This window comes from Garra rufa, unplaced genomic scaffold, assembly GCF_049309525.1.
Source record: "Garra rufa unplaced genomic scaffold, GarRuf1.0 hap1_unplaced_003, whole genome shotgun sequence".
Lineage (NCBI taxonomy): Eukaryota > Metazoa > Chordata > Actinopteri > Cypriniformes > Cyprinidae > Garra > Garra rufa.
Genome location: NW_027394278.1, coordinates 8593573 through 8607123, shown reverse-complemented (window position 1 = coordinate 8607123; position 13551 = coordinate 8593573). Strand labels below are relative to the sequence as shown.

The 13551-nt window shown below is 41.0% G+C and overlaps 24 non-coding genes across 24 annotated transcripts; all 24 read left to right on the top strand.

Annotated features, from left to right (window-relative positions):
* The first annotated feature begins 600 nt into the window (after positions 1-600).
* LOC141310650 (5S ribosomal RNA) lies at positions 601-719 on the top strand. Its single transcript, XR_012348128.1, has one exon. It is a non-coding gene; the product is annotated as a 5S ribosomal RNA (ribosomal RNA).
* An 84-nt stretch (positions 720-803) lies between these two features.
* Positions 804-922, top strand: LOC141310351 (5S ribosomal RNA). Its single transcript, XR_012347895.1, has one exon. It is a non-coding gene; the product is annotated as a 5S ribosomal RNA (ribosomal RNA).
* Positions 923-1722: 800 nt separating this feature from the next.
* LOC141310003 (5S ribosomal RNA) lies at positions 1723-1841 on the top strand. Its single transcript, XR_012347550.1, has one exon. It is a non-coding gene; the product is annotated as a 5S ribosomal RNA (ribosomal RNA).
* An 84-nt stretch (positions 1842-1925) lies between these two features.
* On the top strand, positions 1926-2044 carry LOC141309834 (5S ribosomal RNA). Its single transcript, XR_012347382.1, has one exon. It is a non-coding gene; the product is annotated as a 5S ribosomal RNA (ribosomal RNA).
* Positions 2045-2128: 84 nt separating this feature from the next.
* Positions 2129-2247, top strand: LOC141310638 (5S ribosomal RNA). The gene has a single exon (XR_012348116.1). It is a non-coding gene; the product is annotated as a 5S ribosomal RNA (ribosomal RNA).
* An 801-nt stretch (positions 2248-3048) lies between these two features.
* Positions 3049-3167, top strand: LOC141310626 (5S ribosomal RNA). The gene has a single exon (XR_012348104.1). It is a non-coding gene; the product is annotated as a 5S ribosomal RNA (ribosomal RNA).
* An 84-nt stretch (positions 3168-3251) lies between these two features.
* On the top strand, positions 3252-3370 carry LOC141310614 (5S ribosomal RNA). Its single transcript, XR_012348092.1, has one exon. It is a non-coding gene; the product is annotated as a 5S ribosomal RNA (ribosomal RNA).
* An 801-nt stretch (positions 3371-4171) lies between these two features.
* Positions 4172-4290, top strand: LOC141310105 (5S ribosomal RNA). The gene has a single exon (XR_012347650.1). It is a non-coding gene; the product is annotated as a 5S ribosomal RNA (ribosomal RNA).
* Positions 4291-4374: 84 nt separating this feature from the next.
* Positions 4375-4493, top strand: LOC141310601 (5S ribosomal RNA). Its single transcript, XR_012348080.1, has one exon. It is a non-coding gene; the product is annotated as a 5S ribosomal RNA (ribosomal RNA).
* Positions 4494-5294: 801 nt separating this feature from the next.
* On the top strand, positions 5295-5413 carry LOC141309957 (5S ribosomal RNA). Its single transcript, XR_012347504.1, has one exon. It is a non-coding gene; the product is annotated as a 5S ribosomal RNA (ribosomal RNA).
* Positions 5414-5497: 84 nt separating this feature from the next.
* Positions 5498-5616, top strand: LOC141310001 (5S ribosomal RNA). The gene has a single exon (XR_012347548.1). It is a non-coding gene; the product is annotated as a 5S ribosomal RNA (ribosomal RNA).
* An 801-nt stretch (positions 5617-6417) lies between these two features.
* Positions 6418-6536, top strand: LOC141311644 (5S ribosomal RNA). The gene has a single exon (XR_012349103.1). It is a non-coding gene; the product is annotated as a 5S ribosomal RNA (ribosomal RNA).
* Positions 6537-6620: 84 nt separating this feature from the next.
* Positions 6621-6739, top strand: LOC141309950 (5S ribosomal RNA). The gene has a single exon (XR_012347496.1). It is a non-coding gene; the product is annotated as a 5S ribosomal RNA (ribosomal RNA).
* An 801-nt stretch (positions 6740-7540) lies between these two features.
* Positions 7541-7659, top strand: LOC141310282 (5S ribosomal RNA). The gene has a single exon (XR_012347826.1). It is a non-coding gene; the product is annotated as a 5S ribosomal RNA (ribosomal RNA).
* An 801-nt stretch (positions 7660-8460) lies between these two features.
* LOC141309935 (5S ribosomal RNA) lies at positions 8461-8579 on the top strand. The gene has a single exon (XR_012347482.1). It is a non-coding gene; the product is annotated as a 5S ribosomal RNA (ribosomal RNA).
* An 84-nt stretch (positions 8580-8663) lies between these two features.
* On the top strand, positions 8664-8782 carry LOC141309948 (5S ribosomal RNA). The gene has a single exon (XR_012347495.1). It is a non-coding gene; the product is annotated as a 5S ribosomal RNA (ribosomal RNA).
* Positions 8783-9583: 801 nt separating this feature from the next.
* LOC141311032 (5S ribosomal RNA) lies at positions 9584-9702 on the top strand. The gene has a single exon (XR_012348498.1). It is a non-coding gene; the product is annotated as a 5S ribosomal RNA (ribosomal RNA).
* Positions 9703-9786: 84 nt separating this feature from the next.
* LOC141310280 (5S ribosomal RNA) lies at positions 9787-9905 on the top strand. Its single transcript, XR_012347825.1, has one exon. It is a non-coding gene; the product is annotated as a 5S ribosomal RNA (ribosomal RNA).
* An 801-nt stretch (positions 9906-10706) lies between these two features.
* On the top strand, positions 10707-10825 carry LOC141310588 (5S ribosomal RNA). Its single transcript, XR_012348068.1, has one exon. It is a non-coding gene; the product is annotated as a 5S ribosomal RNA (ribosomal RNA).
* An 84-nt stretch (positions 10826-10909) lies between these two features.
* On the top strand, positions 10910-11028 carry LOC141309833 (5S ribosomal RNA). The gene has a single exon (XR_012347381.1). It is a non-coding gene; the product is annotated as a 5S ribosomal RNA (ribosomal RNA).
* An 801-nt stretch (positions 11029-11829) lies between these two features.
* On the top strand, positions 11830-11948 carry LOC141310576 (5S ribosomal RNA). The gene has a single exon (XR_012348056.1). It is a non-coding gene; the product is annotated as a 5S ribosomal RNA (ribosomal RNA).
* Positions 11949-12032: 84 nt separating this feature from the next.
* On the top strand, positions 12033-12151 carry LOC141310279 (5S ribosomal RNA). Its single transcript, XR_012347824.1, has one exon. It is a non-coding gene; the product is annotated as a 5S ribosomal RNA (ribosomal RNA).
* An 802-nt stretch (positions 12152-12953) lies between these two features.
* Positions 12954-13072, top strand: LOC141310564 (5S ribosomal RNA). Its single transcript, XR_012348044.1, has one exon. It is a non-coding gene; the product is annotated as a 5S ribosomal RNA (ribosomal RNA).
* Positions 13073-13156: 84 nt separating this feature from the next.
* LOC141310439 (5S ribosomal RNA) lies at positions 13157-13275 on the top strand. Its single transcript, XR_012347982.1, has one exon. It is a non-coding gene; the product is annotated as a 5S ribosomal RNA (ribosomal RNA).
* The last annotated feature ends 276 nt before the right edge of the window (positions 13276-13551 follow it).

The following is a 13551-nucleotide window of genomic DNA, read 5'->3' as shown; positions in this document are numbered from 1 at the left end:
GACAGGAAGCAGGAAGTACAACTGTATAAGAGAGCAGCATGACAAACAAAGGACAGTCACCAAACTGTTGGATTGAGGAGTTGCTAATTTTAGAGCTCACCTTTCCATTCACCACCTGCAAACTTTGGATTACAATTTCTGTGGATTGTATATACACTGGTGGACACTCACATTGGACTTATCAACACACTGGGGTTCTTGGACTGTTTTTAGGGTATGGACAAATAAACTGTATTCTTTTAACAGAGTTTACCTGTTTTTAGGGTATGGACAAATGAACTGTATTCTTTTAACAGAGTTTACCTAGTTTTATCGTGTTGTTTTAAAGTCTTTTATGTGAACCTTGTAAATACACCAAATCTATTTAAACCAATTTTCTTTTATGTCTCATTCTTTTAACCACTAGTCATCTCTCACAGTTAAATCTGACCCCATTTTAGTCTTGTACCTCGGCTGATCAGGCCGATTGTTACACTTTTATGGGAGACCGCCTGGGAATACCAGGTGCTGTAAGCTTTTGCCTTTTCTTCACTATTTATATAATATGCTGGCTTTTACGGAGGCTGATCTTTAAATAGCCCACTTTTTGGAGCAGCCCTCGCTTATGGCCATACCGCGCTGAGAGCGCCCGATCTCGTCTGATCTCGGAAGCTAAGCAGCGTCGGGCCTGGTTAGTACTTGGATGGGAGACCGCCTGGGAATACCAGGTGCTGTAAGCTTTTGCCTTTTCTTCACTATTTATATAATATGCTGGCTTTTACGGAGGCTGATCTTTAAATAGCCCACTTTTTGGAGCAGCCCTCGCTTATGGCCATACCGCGCTGAGAGCGCCCGATCTCGTCTGATCTCAGAAACTAAGCAGCGTCGGGCCTGGTTAGTACTCGGATGGGAGACCGCCTGGGAATACCAGGTGCTGTAAGCTTTTGCCTTTTCTTCACTATTTATATAATATGCTGGCTTTTAGAAAGACGTGTTTTACCGCTCTATTTATTACAATCATTTACATGTATTATAGAGTTTTAAGTGTTTTACATGTTTTTTAGGCCATTTTATTACTCTTAACATTTTAAGTGTATGTGTCTTTAATAAATGGATGGTTGGCCTGTCATGTGACTAGACACATGACAGGAAGCAGGAAGTACAACTGTATAAGAGAGCAGCATGACAAACAAAGGACAGTCACCAAACTGTTGGATTGAGGAGTTGCTAATTTTAGAGCTCACCTTTCCATTCACCACCTGCAAACTTTGGATTACACTTTCTGTGGATTGTATATACACTGGTGGACACTCACATTGGACTTATCAACACACTGGGGTTCTTGGACTGTTTTTAGGGTATGGACAAATGAACTGTATTCTTTTAACAGAGTTTACCTGTTTTTAGGGTATGGACAAATGAACTGTATTCTTTTAACAGAGTTTACCTAGTTTTATCGTGTTGTTTTAAAGTCTTTTATGTGAACCTTGTAAATACACCAAATCTATTTAAACCAATTTTCTTTTATGTCTCATTCTTTTAACCACTAGTCATCTCTCACAGTTAAATCTGACCCCATTTTAGTCTTGTAACTCGGCTGATAAGGCCGATTGTTACACTTTTATGGGAGACCGCCTGGGAATACCAGGTGCTGTAAGTTTTGCCTTTTCTTCACTATTTATATAATATGCTGGCTTTTACGGAGGCTGATCTTTAAATAGCCCACTTTTTGGAGCAGCCCTCGCTTATGGCCATACCGCGCTGGGAGCGCCCGATCTCGTCTGATCTCGGAAGCTAAGCAGCGTCGGGCCTGGTTAGTACTTGGATGGGAGACCGCCTGGGAATACCAGTTGCTGTAAGCTTTTGCCTTTTCTTCACTATTTATATAATATGCTGGCTTTTACGGAGGCTGATCTTTAAATAGCCCACTTTTTGGAGCAGCCCTCGCTTATGGCCATACCGCGCTGAGAGCGCCAGATCTCGTCTGATCTCGGAAGCTAAGCAGCGTCGGGCCTGGTTAGTACTTGGATGGGAGACCGCCTGGGAATACCAGGTGCTGTAAGCTTTTGCCTTTTCTTCACTATTTATATAATATGCTGGCTTTTACGGAGGCTGATCTTTAAATAGCCCACTTTTTGGAGCAGCCCTCGCTTATGGCCATACCGCGCTGAGAGCGCCCGATCTCGTCTGATCTCGGAAGCTAAGCAGCGTCGGGCCTGGTTAGTACTTGGATGGGAGACCGCCTGGGAATACCAGGTGCTGTAAGCTTTTGCCTTTTCTTCACTATTTATATAATATGCTGGCTTTTAGAAAGACGTGTTTTACCGCTCTATTTATTACAATCATTTACATGTATTATAGAGTTTTAAGTGTTTTACATGTTTTTTAGGCCATTTTATTACTCTTAACATTTTAAGTGTATGTGTCTTTAATAAATGGATGGTTGGCCTGTCATGTGACTAGACACATGACAGGAAGCAGGAAGTACAACTGTATAAGAGAGCAGCATGACAAACAAAGGACAGTCACCAAACTGTTGGATTGAGGAGTTGCTAATTTTAGAGCTCACCTTTCCATTCACCACCTGCAAACTTTGGATTACACTTTCTGTGGATTGTATATACACTGGTGGACACTCACATTGGACTTATCAACACACTGGGGTTCTTGGACTGTTTTTAGGGTATGGACAAATGAACTGTATTCTTTTAACAGAGTTTACCTGTTTTTAGGGTATGGACAAATGAACTGTATTCTTTTAACAGAGTTTACCTAGTTTTATCGTGTTGTTTTAAAGTCTTTTATGTGAACCTTGTAAATACACCAAATCTATTTAAACCAATTTTCTTTTATGTCTCATTCTTTTAACCACTAGTCATCTCTCACAGTTAAATCTGACCCCATTTTAGTCTTGTAACTCGGCTGATAAGGCCGATTGTTACACTTTTATGGGAGACCGCCTGGGAATACCAGGTGCTGTAAGCTTTTGCCTTTTCTTCACTATTTATATAATATGCTGGCTTTTACGGAGGCTGATCTTTAAATAGCCCACTTTTTGGAGCAGCCCTCGCTTATGGCCATACCGCGCTGAGAGCGCCCGATCTCGTCTGATCTCGGAAGCTAAGCAGCGTCGGGCCTGGTTAGTACTTGGATGGGAGACCGCCTGGGAATACCAGGTGCTGTAAGCTTCTGCCTTTTCTTCACTATTTATATAATATGCTGGCTTTTACGGAGGCTGATCTTTAAATAGCCCACTTTTTGGAGCAGCCCTCGCTTATGGCCATACCGCGCTGAGAGCGCCCGATCTCGTCTGATCTCGGAAGCTAAGCAGCGTCGGGCCTGGTTAGTACTTGGATGGGAGACCGCCTGGGAATACCAGGTGCTGTAAGCTTTTGCCTTTTCTTCACTATTTATATAATATGCTGGCTTTTAGAAAGACGTGTTTTACCGCTCTATTTATTACAATCATTTACATGTATTATAGAGTTTTAAGTGTTTTACATGTTTTTTAGGCCATTTTATTACTCTTAACATTTTAAGTGTATGTGTCTTTAATAAATGGATGGTTGGCCTGTCATGTGACTAGACACATGACAGGAAGCAGGAAGTACAACTGTATAAGAGAGCAGCATGACAAACAAAGGACAGTCACCAAACTGTTGGATTGAGGAGTTGCTAATTTTAGAGCTCACCTTTCCATTCACCACCTGCAAACTTTGGATTACACTTTCTGTGGATTGTATATACACTGGTGGACACTCACATTGGACTTATCAACACACTGGGGTTCTTGGACTGTTTTTAGGGTATGGACAAATGAACTGTATTCTTTTAACAGAGTTTACCTGTTTTTAGGGTATGGACAAATGAACTGTATTCTTTTAACAGAGTTTACCTAGTTTTATCGTGTTGTTTTAAAGTCTTTTATGTGAACTTTGTAAATACACCAAATCTATTTAAACCAATTTTCTTTTATGTCTCATTCTTTTAACCACTAGTCATCTCTCACAGTTAAATCTGACCCCATTTTAGTCTTGTAACTCGGCTGATAAGGCCGATTGTTACACTTTTATGGGAGACCGCCTGGGAATACCAGGTGCTGTAAGCTTTTGCCTTTTCTTCACTATTTATATAATATGCTGGCTTTTACGGAGGCTGATCTTTAAATAGCCCACTTTTTGGAGCAGCCCTCGCTTATGGCCATACCGCGCTGAGAGCGCCCGATCTCGTCTGATCTCGGAAGCTAAGCAGCGTCGGGCCAGGTTAGTACTTGGATGGGAGACCGCCTGGGAATACCAGGTGCTGTAAGCTATTGCCTTTTCTTCACTATTTATATAATATGCTGGCTTTTACGGAGGCTGATCTTTAAATAGCCCACTTTTTGGAGCAGCCCTCGCTTATGGCCATACCGCGCTGAGAGCGCCCGATCTCGTCTGATCTCGGAAGCTAAGCAGCGTCGGGCCTGGTTAGTACTTGGATGGGAGACCGCCTGGGAATACCAGGTGCTGTAAGCTTTTGCCTTTTCTTCACTATTTATATAATATGCTGGCTTTTAGAAAGACGTGTTTTACCGCTCTATTTATTACAATCATTTACATGTATTATAGAGTTTTAAGTGTTTTACATGTTTTTTAGGCCATTTTATTACTCTTAACATTTTAAGTGTATGTGTCTTTAGTAAATGGATGGTTGGCCTGTCATGTGACTAGACACATGACAGGAAGCAGGAAGTACAACTGTATAAGAGAGCAGCATGACAAACAAAGGACAGTCACCAAACTGTTGGATTGAGGAGTTGCTAATTTTAGAGCTCACCTTTCCATTCACCACCTGCAAACTTTGGATTACACTTTCTGTGGATTGTATATACACTGGTGGACACTCACTTTGGACTTATCAACACACTGGGGTTCTTGGACTGTTTTTAGGGTATGGACAAATGAACTGTATTCTTTTAACAGAGTTTACCTGTTTTTAGGGTATGGACAAATGAACTGTATTCTTTTAACAGAGTTTACCTAGTTTTATCGTGTTGTTTTAAAGTCTTTTATGTGAACCTTGTAAATACACCAAATCTATTTAAACCAATTTTCTTTTATGTCTCATTCTTTTAACCACTAGTCATCTCTCACAGTTAAATCTGACCCCATTTTAGTCTTGTAACTCGGCTGATCAGGCCGATTGTTACACTTTTATGGGAGACCGCCTGGGAATACCAGGTGCTGTAAGCTTTTGCCTTTTCTTCACTATTTATATAATATGCTGGCTTTTACGGAGGCTGATCTTTAAATAGCCCACTTTTTGGAGCAGCCCTCGCTTATGGCCATACCGCGCTGAGAGCGCCCGATCTCGTCTGATCTCGGAAGCTAAGCAGCGTCTGGCCTGGTTAGTACTTGGATGGGAGACCGCCTGGGAATACCAGGTGCTGTAAGCTTTTGCCTTTTCTTCACTATTTATATAATATGCTGGCTTTTACGGAGGCTGATCTTTAAATAGCCCACTTTTTGGAGCAGCCCTCGCTTATGGCCATACCGCGCTGAGAGCGCCCGATCTCGTCTGATCTCGGAAGCTAAGCAGCGTCGGGCCTGGTTAGTACTTGGATGGGAGACCGCCTGGGAATACCAGTTGCTGTAAGCTTTTGCCTTTTCTTCACTATTTATATAATATGCTGGCTTTTAGAAAGACGTGTTTTACCGCTCTATTTATTACAATCATTTACATGTATTATAGAGTTTTAAGTGTTTTACATGTTTTTTAGGCCATTTTATTACTCTTAACATTTTAAGTGTATGTGTCTTTAATAAATGGATGGTTGGCCTGTCATGTGACTAGACACATGACAGGAAGCAGGAAGTACAACTGTATAAGAGAGCAGCATGACAAACAAAGGACAGTCACCAAACTGTTGGATTGAGGAGTTGCTAATTTTAGAGCTCACCTTTCCATTCACCACCTGCAAACTTTGGATTACAATTTCTGTGGATTGTATATACACTGGTGGACACTCACATTGGACTTATCAACACACTGGGGTTCTTGGACTGTTTTTAGGGTATGGACAAATAAACTGTATTCTTTTAACAGAGTTTACCTGTTTTTAGGGTATGGACAAATGAACTGTATTCTTTTAACAGAGTTTACCTAGTTTTATCGTGTTGTTTTAAAGTCTTTTATGTGAACCTTGTAAATACACCAAATCTATTTAAACCAATTTTCTTTTATGTCTCATTCTTTTAACCACTAGTCATCTCTCACAGTTAAATCTGACCCCATTTTAGTCTTGTAACTCGGCTGATCAGGCCGATTGTTACACTTTTATGGGAGACCGCCTGGGAATACCAGGTGCTGTAAGCTTTTGCCTTTTCTTCACTATTTATATAATATGCTGGCTTTTACGGAGGCTGATCTTTAAATAGCCCACTTTTTGGAGCAGCCCTCGCTTATGGCCATACCGCGCTGAGAGCGCCCGATCTCGTCTGATCTCGGAAGCTAAGCAGCGTCGGGCCTGGTTAGTACTTGGATGGGTGACCGCCTGGGAATACCAGGTGCTGTAAGCTTTTGCCTTTTCTTCACTATTTATATAATATGCTGGCTTTTACGGAGGCTGATCTTTAAATAGCCCACTTTTTGGAGCAGCCCTCGCTTATGGCCATACCGCGCTGAGAGCGCCCGATCTCGTCTGATCTCGGAAACTAAGCAGCGTCGGGCCTGGTTAGTACTCGGATGGGAGACCGCCTGGGAATACCAGGTGCTGTAAGCTTTTGACTTTTCTTCACTATTTATATAATATGCTGGCTTTTAGAAAGACGTGTTTTACCGCTCTATTTATTACAATCATTTACATGTATTATAGAGTTTTAAGTGTTTTACATGTTTTTTAGGCCATTTTATTACTCTTAACATTTTAAGTGTATGTGTCTTTAATAAATGGATGGTTGGCCTGTCATGTGACTAGACACATGACAGGAAGCAGGAAGTACAACTGTATAAGAGAGCAGCATGACAAACAAAGGACAGTCACCAAACTGTTGGATTGAGGAGTTGCTAATTTTAGAGCTCACCTTTCCATTCACCACCTGCAAACTTTGGATTACACTTTCTGTGGATTGTATATACACTGGTGGACACTCACATTGGACTTATCAACACACTGGGGTTCTTGGACTGTTTTTAGGGTATGGACAAATGAACTGTATTCTTTTAACAGAGTTTACCTGTTTTTAGGGTATGGACAAATGAACTGTATTCTTTTAACAGAGTTTACCTAGTTTTATCGTGTTGTTTTAAAGTCTTTTATGTGAACCTTGTAAATACACCAAATCTATTTAAACCAATTTTCTTTTATGTCTCATTCTTTTAACCACTAGTCATCTCTCACAGTTAAATCTGACCCCATTTTAGTCTTGTAACTCGGCTGATAAGGCCGATTGTTACACTTTTATGGGAGACCGCCTGGGAATACCAGGTGCTGTAAGCTTTTTCCTTTTCTTCACTATTTATATAATATGCTGGCTTTTACGGAGGCTGATCTTTAAATAGCCCACTTTTTGGAGCAGCCTTCGCTTATGGCCATACCGCGCTGAGAGCGCCTGATCTCGTCTGATCTCGGAAGCTAAGCAGCGTCGGGCCTGGTTAGTACTTGGATGGGAGACCGCCTGGGAATACCAGTTGCTGTAAGCTTTTGCCTTTTCTTCACTATTTATATAATATGCTGGCTTTTAGAAAGACGTGTTTTACCGCTCTATTTATTACAATCATTTACATGTATTATAGAGTTTTAAGTGTTTTACATGTTTTTTAGGCCATTTTATTACTCTTAACATTTTAAGTGTATGTGTCTTTAATAAATGGATGGTTGGCCTGTCATGTGACTAGACACATGACAGGAAGCAGGAAGTACAACTGTATAAGAGAGCAGCATGACAAACAAAGGACAGTCACCAAACTGTTGGATTGAGGAGTTGCTAATTTTAGAGCTCACCTTTCCATTCACCACCTGCAAACTTTGGATTACAATTTCTGTGGATTGTATATACACTGGTGGACACTCACATTGGACTTATCAACACACTGGGGTTCTTGGACTGTTTTTAGGGTATGGACAAATAAACTGTATTCTTTTAACAGAGTTTACCTGTTTTTAGGGTATGGACAAATGAACTGTATTCTTTTAACAGAGTTTACCTAGTTTTATCGTGTTGTTTTAAAGTCTTTTATGTGAACCTTGTAAATACACCAAATCTATTTAAACCAATTTTCTTTTATGTCTCATTCTTTTAACCGCTAGTCATCTCTCACAGTTAAATCTGACCCCATTTTAGTCTTGTACCTCGGCTGATCAGGCCGATTGTTACACTTTTATGGGAGACCGCCTGGGAATACCAGGTGCTGTAAGCTTTTGCCTTTTCTTCACTATTTATATAATATGCTGGCTTTTACGGAGGCTGATCTTTAAATAGCCCACTTTTTGGAGCAGCCCTCGCTTATGGCCATACCGCGCTGAGAGCGCCCGATCTCGTCTGATCTCGGAACCTAAGCAGCGTCGGGCCTGGTTAGTACTTGGATGGGAGACCGCCTGGGAATACCAGGTGCTGTAAGCTTTTGCCTTTTCTTCACTATTTATATAATATGCTAGCTTTTACGGAGGCTGATCTTTAAATAGCCCACTTTTTGGAGCAGCCCTCGCTTATGGCCATACCGCGCTGAGAGCGCCCGATCTCGTCTGATCTCGGAAACTAAGCAGCGTCGGGCCTGGTTAGTACTCGGATGGGAGACCGCCTGGGAATACCAGGTGCTGTAAGCTTTTGCCTTTTCTTCACTATTTATATAATATGCTGGCTTTTAGAAAGACGTGTTTTACCGCTCTATTTATTACAATCATTTACATGTATTATAGAGTTTTAAGTGTTTTACATGTTTTTTAGGCCATTTTATTACTCTTAACATTTTAAGTGTATGTGTCTTTAGTAAATGGATGGTTGGCCTGTCATGTGACTAGACACATGACAGGAAGCAGGAAGTACAACTGTATAAGAGAGCAGCATGACAAACAAAGGACAGTCACCAAACTGTTGGATTGAGGAGTTGCTAATTTTAGAGCTCACCTTTCCATTCACCACCTGCAAACTTTGGATTACACTTTCTGTGGATTGTATATACACTGGTGGACACTCACATTGGACTTATCAACACACTGGGGTTCTTGGACTGTTTTTAGGGTATGGACAAATGAACTGTATTCTTTTAACAGAGTTTACCTGTTTTTAGGGTATGGACAAATGAACTGTATTCTTTTAACAGAGTTTACCTAGTTTTATCGTGTTGTTTTAAAGTCTTTTATGTGAACCTTGTAAATACACCAAATCTATTTAAACCAATTTTCTTTTATGTCTCATTCTTTTAACCACTAGTCAACTCTCACAGTTAAATCTGACCCCATTTTAGTCTTGTAACTCGGCTGATAAGGCCGATTGTTACACTTTTATGGGAGACCGCCTGGGAATACCAGGTGCTGTAAGCTTTTGCCTTTTCTTCACTATTTATATAATATGCTGGCTTTTACGGAGGCTGATCTTTAAATAGCCCACTTTTTGGAGCAGCCCTCGCTTATGGCCATACCGCGCTGAGAGCGCCCGATCTCGTCTGATCTCGGAAGCTAAGCAGCGTCGGGCCTGGTTAGTACTTAGATGGGAGACCGCCTGGGAATACCAGGTGCTGTAAGCTTTTTCCTTTTCTTCACTATTTATATAATATGCTGGCTTTTACGGAGGCTGATCTTTAAATAGCCCACTTTTTGGAGCAGCCCTCGCTTATGGCCATACCGCGCTGAGAGCGCCTGATCTCGTCTGATCTCGGAAGCTAAGCAGCGTCGGGCCTGGTTAGTACTTGGATGGGAGACCGCCTGGGAATACCAGTTGCTGTAAGCTTTTGCCTTTTCTTCACTATTTATATAATATGCTGGCTTTTAGAAAGACGTGTTTTACCGCTCTATTTATTACAATCATTTACATGTATTATAGAGTTTTAAGTGTTTTACATGTTTTTTAGGCCATTTTATTACTCTTAACATTTTAAGTGTATGTGTCTTTAATAAATGGATGGTTGGCCTGTCATGTGACTAGACACATGACAGGAAGCAGGAAGTACAACTGTATAAGAGAGCAGCATGACAAACAAAGGACAGTCACCAAACTGTTGGATTGAGGAGTTGCTAATTTTAGAGCTCACCTTTCCATTCACCACCTGCAAACTTTGGATTACAATTTCTGTGGATTGTATATACACTGGTGGACACTCACATTGGACTTATCAACACACTGGGGTTCTTGGACTGTTTTTAGGGTATGGACAAATAAACTGTATTCTTTTAACAGAGTTTACCTGTTTTTAGGGTATGGACAAATGAACTGTATTCTTTTAACAGAGTTTACCTAGTTTTATCGTGTTGTTTTAAAGTCTTTTATGTGAACCTTGTAAATACACCAAATCTATTTAAACCAATTTTCTTTTATGTCTCATTCTTTTAACCACTAGTCATCTCTCACAGTTAAATCTGACCCCATTTTAGTCTTGTACCTCGGCTGATCAGGCCGATTGTTACACTTTTATGGGAGACCGCCTGGGAATACCAGGTGCTGTAAGCTTTTGCCTTTTCTTCACTATTTATATAATATGCTGGCTTTTACGGAGGCTGATCTTTAAATAGCCCACTTTTTGGAGCAGCCCTCGCTTATGGCCATACCGCGCTGAGAGCGCCCGATCTCGTCTGATCTCGGAAGCTAAGCAGCGTCGGGCCTGGTTAGTACTTGGATGGGAGACCGCCTGGGAATACCAGGTGCTGTAAGCTTTTGCCTTTTCTTCACTATTTATATAATATGCTAGCTTTTACGGAGGCTGATCTTTAAATAGCCCACTTTTTGGAGCAGCCCTCGCTTATGGCCATACCGCGCTGAGAGCGCCAGATCTCGTCTGATCTCGGAAGCTAAGCAGCGTCGGGCCTGGTTAGTACTTGGATGGGAGACCGCCTGGGAATACCAGGTGCTGTAAGCTTTTGCCTTTTCTTCACTATTTATATAATATGCTGGCTTTTAGAAAGACGTGTTTTACCGCTCTATTTATTACAATCATTTACATGTATTATAGAGTTTTAAGTGTTTTACATGTTTTTTAGGCCATTTTATTACTCTTAACATTTTAAGTGTATGTGTCTTTAGTAAATGGATGGTTGGCCTGTCATGTGACTAGACACATGACAGGAAGCAGGAAGTACAACTGTATAAGAGAGCAGCATGACAAACAAAGGACAGTCACCAAACTGTTGGATTGAGGAGTTGCTAATTTTAGAGCTCACCTTTCCATTCACCACCTGCAAACTTTGGATTACACTTTCTGTGGATTGTATATACACTGGTGGACACTCACTTTGGACTTATCAACACACTGGGGTTCTTGGACTGTTTTTAGGGTATGGACAAATGAACTGTATTCTTTTAACAGAGTTTACCTGTTTTTAGGGTATGGACAAATGAACTGTATTCTTTTAACAGAGTTTACCTAGTTTTATCGTGTTGTTTTAAAGTCTTTTATGTGAACCTTGTAAATACACCAAATCTATTTAAACCAATTTTCTTTTATGTCTCATTCTTTTAACCACTAGTCATCTCTCACAGTTAAATCTGACCCCATTTTAGTGTTGTAACTCGGCTGATAAGGCCGATTGTTACACTTTTATGGGAGACCGCCTGGGAATACCAGGTGCTGTAAGCTTTTGCCTTTTCTTCACTATTTATATAATATGCTGGCTTTTACGGAGGCTGATCTTTAAATAGCCCACTTTTTGGAGCAGCCCTCGCTTATGGCCATACCGCGCTGAGAGCGCCCGATCTCGTCTGATCTCGGAAGCTAAGCAGCGTCGGGCCTGGTTAGTACTTGGATGGGAGACCGCCTGGGAATACCAGGTGCTGTAAGCTTTTGCCTTTTCTTCACTATTTATATAATATGCTGGCTTTTACGGAGGCTGATCTTTAAATGGCCCACTTTTTGGAGCAGCCCTCGCTTATGGCCATACCGCGCTGAGAGCGCCTGATCTCGTCTGATCTCGGAAGCTAAGCAGCGTCGGGCCTGGTTAGTACTTGGATGGGAGACCGCCTGGGAATACCAGTTGCTGTAAGCTTTTGCCTTTTCTTCACTATTTATATAATATGCTGGCTTTTAGAAAGACGTGTTTTACCGCTCTATTTATTACAATCATTTACATGTATTATAGAGTTTTAAGTGTTTTACATGTTTTTTAGGCCATTGTATTACTCTTAACATTTTAAGTGTATGTGTCTTTAATAAATGGATGGTTGGCCTGTCATGTGACTAGACACATGACAGGAAGCAGGAAGTACAACTGTATAAGAGAGCAGCATGACAAACAAAGGACAGTCACCAAACTGTTGGATTGAGGAGTTGCTAATTTTAGAGCTCACCTTTCCATTCACCACCTGCAAACTTTGGATTACAATTTCTGTGGATTGTATATACACTGGTGGACACTCACATTGGACTTATCAACACACTGGGGTTCTTGGACTGTTTTTAGGGTATGGACAAATAAACTGTATTCTTTTAACAGAGTTTACCTGTTTTTAGGGTATGGACAAATGAACTGTATTCTTTTAACAGAGTTTACCTAGTTTTATCGTGTTGTTTTAAAGTCTTTTATGTGAACCTTGTAAATACACCAAATCTATTTAAACCAATTTTCTTTTATGTCTCATTCTTTTAACCACTAGTCATCTCTCACAGTTAAATCTGACCCCATTTTAGTCTTGTAACTCGGCTGATCAGGCCGATTGTTACACTTTTATGGGAGACCGCCTGGGAATACCAGGTGCTGTAAGCTTTTGCCTTTTCTTCACTATTTATATAATATGCTGGCTTTTTACGGAGGCTGATCTTTAAATAGCCCACTTTTTGGAGCAGCCCTCGCTTATGGCCATACCGCGCTGAGAGCGCCCGATCTCGTCTGATCTCGGAAGCTAAGCAGCGTCGGGCCTGGTTAGTACTTGGATGGGAGACCGCCTGGGAATACCAGGTGCTGTAAGCTTTCGCCTTTTCTTCACTATTTATATAATATGCTGGCTTTTACGGAGGCTGATCTTTAAATAGCCCACTTTTTGGAGCAGCCATCGCTTATGGCCATACCGCGCTGAGAGCGCCCCATCTCGTCTGATCTCGGAAGCTAAGCAGTGTCGGGCCTGGTTAGTACTTGGATGGGAGACCGCCTGGGAATACCAGTTGCTGTAAGCTTTTGCCTTTTCTTCACTATTTATATAATATGCTGGCTTTTAGAAAGACGTGTTTTACCGCTCTATTTATTACAATCATTTACATGTATTATAGAGTTTTAAGTGTTTTACATGTTTTTTAGGCCATTTTATTACTCTTAACATTTTAAGTGTATGTGTCTTTAATAAATGGATGGTTGGCCTGTCATGTGACTAGACACATGACAGGAAGCAGGAAGTACAACTGTATAAGAGAGCAGCATGACAAACAAAGGACAGTCACCAAACTGTTGGATTG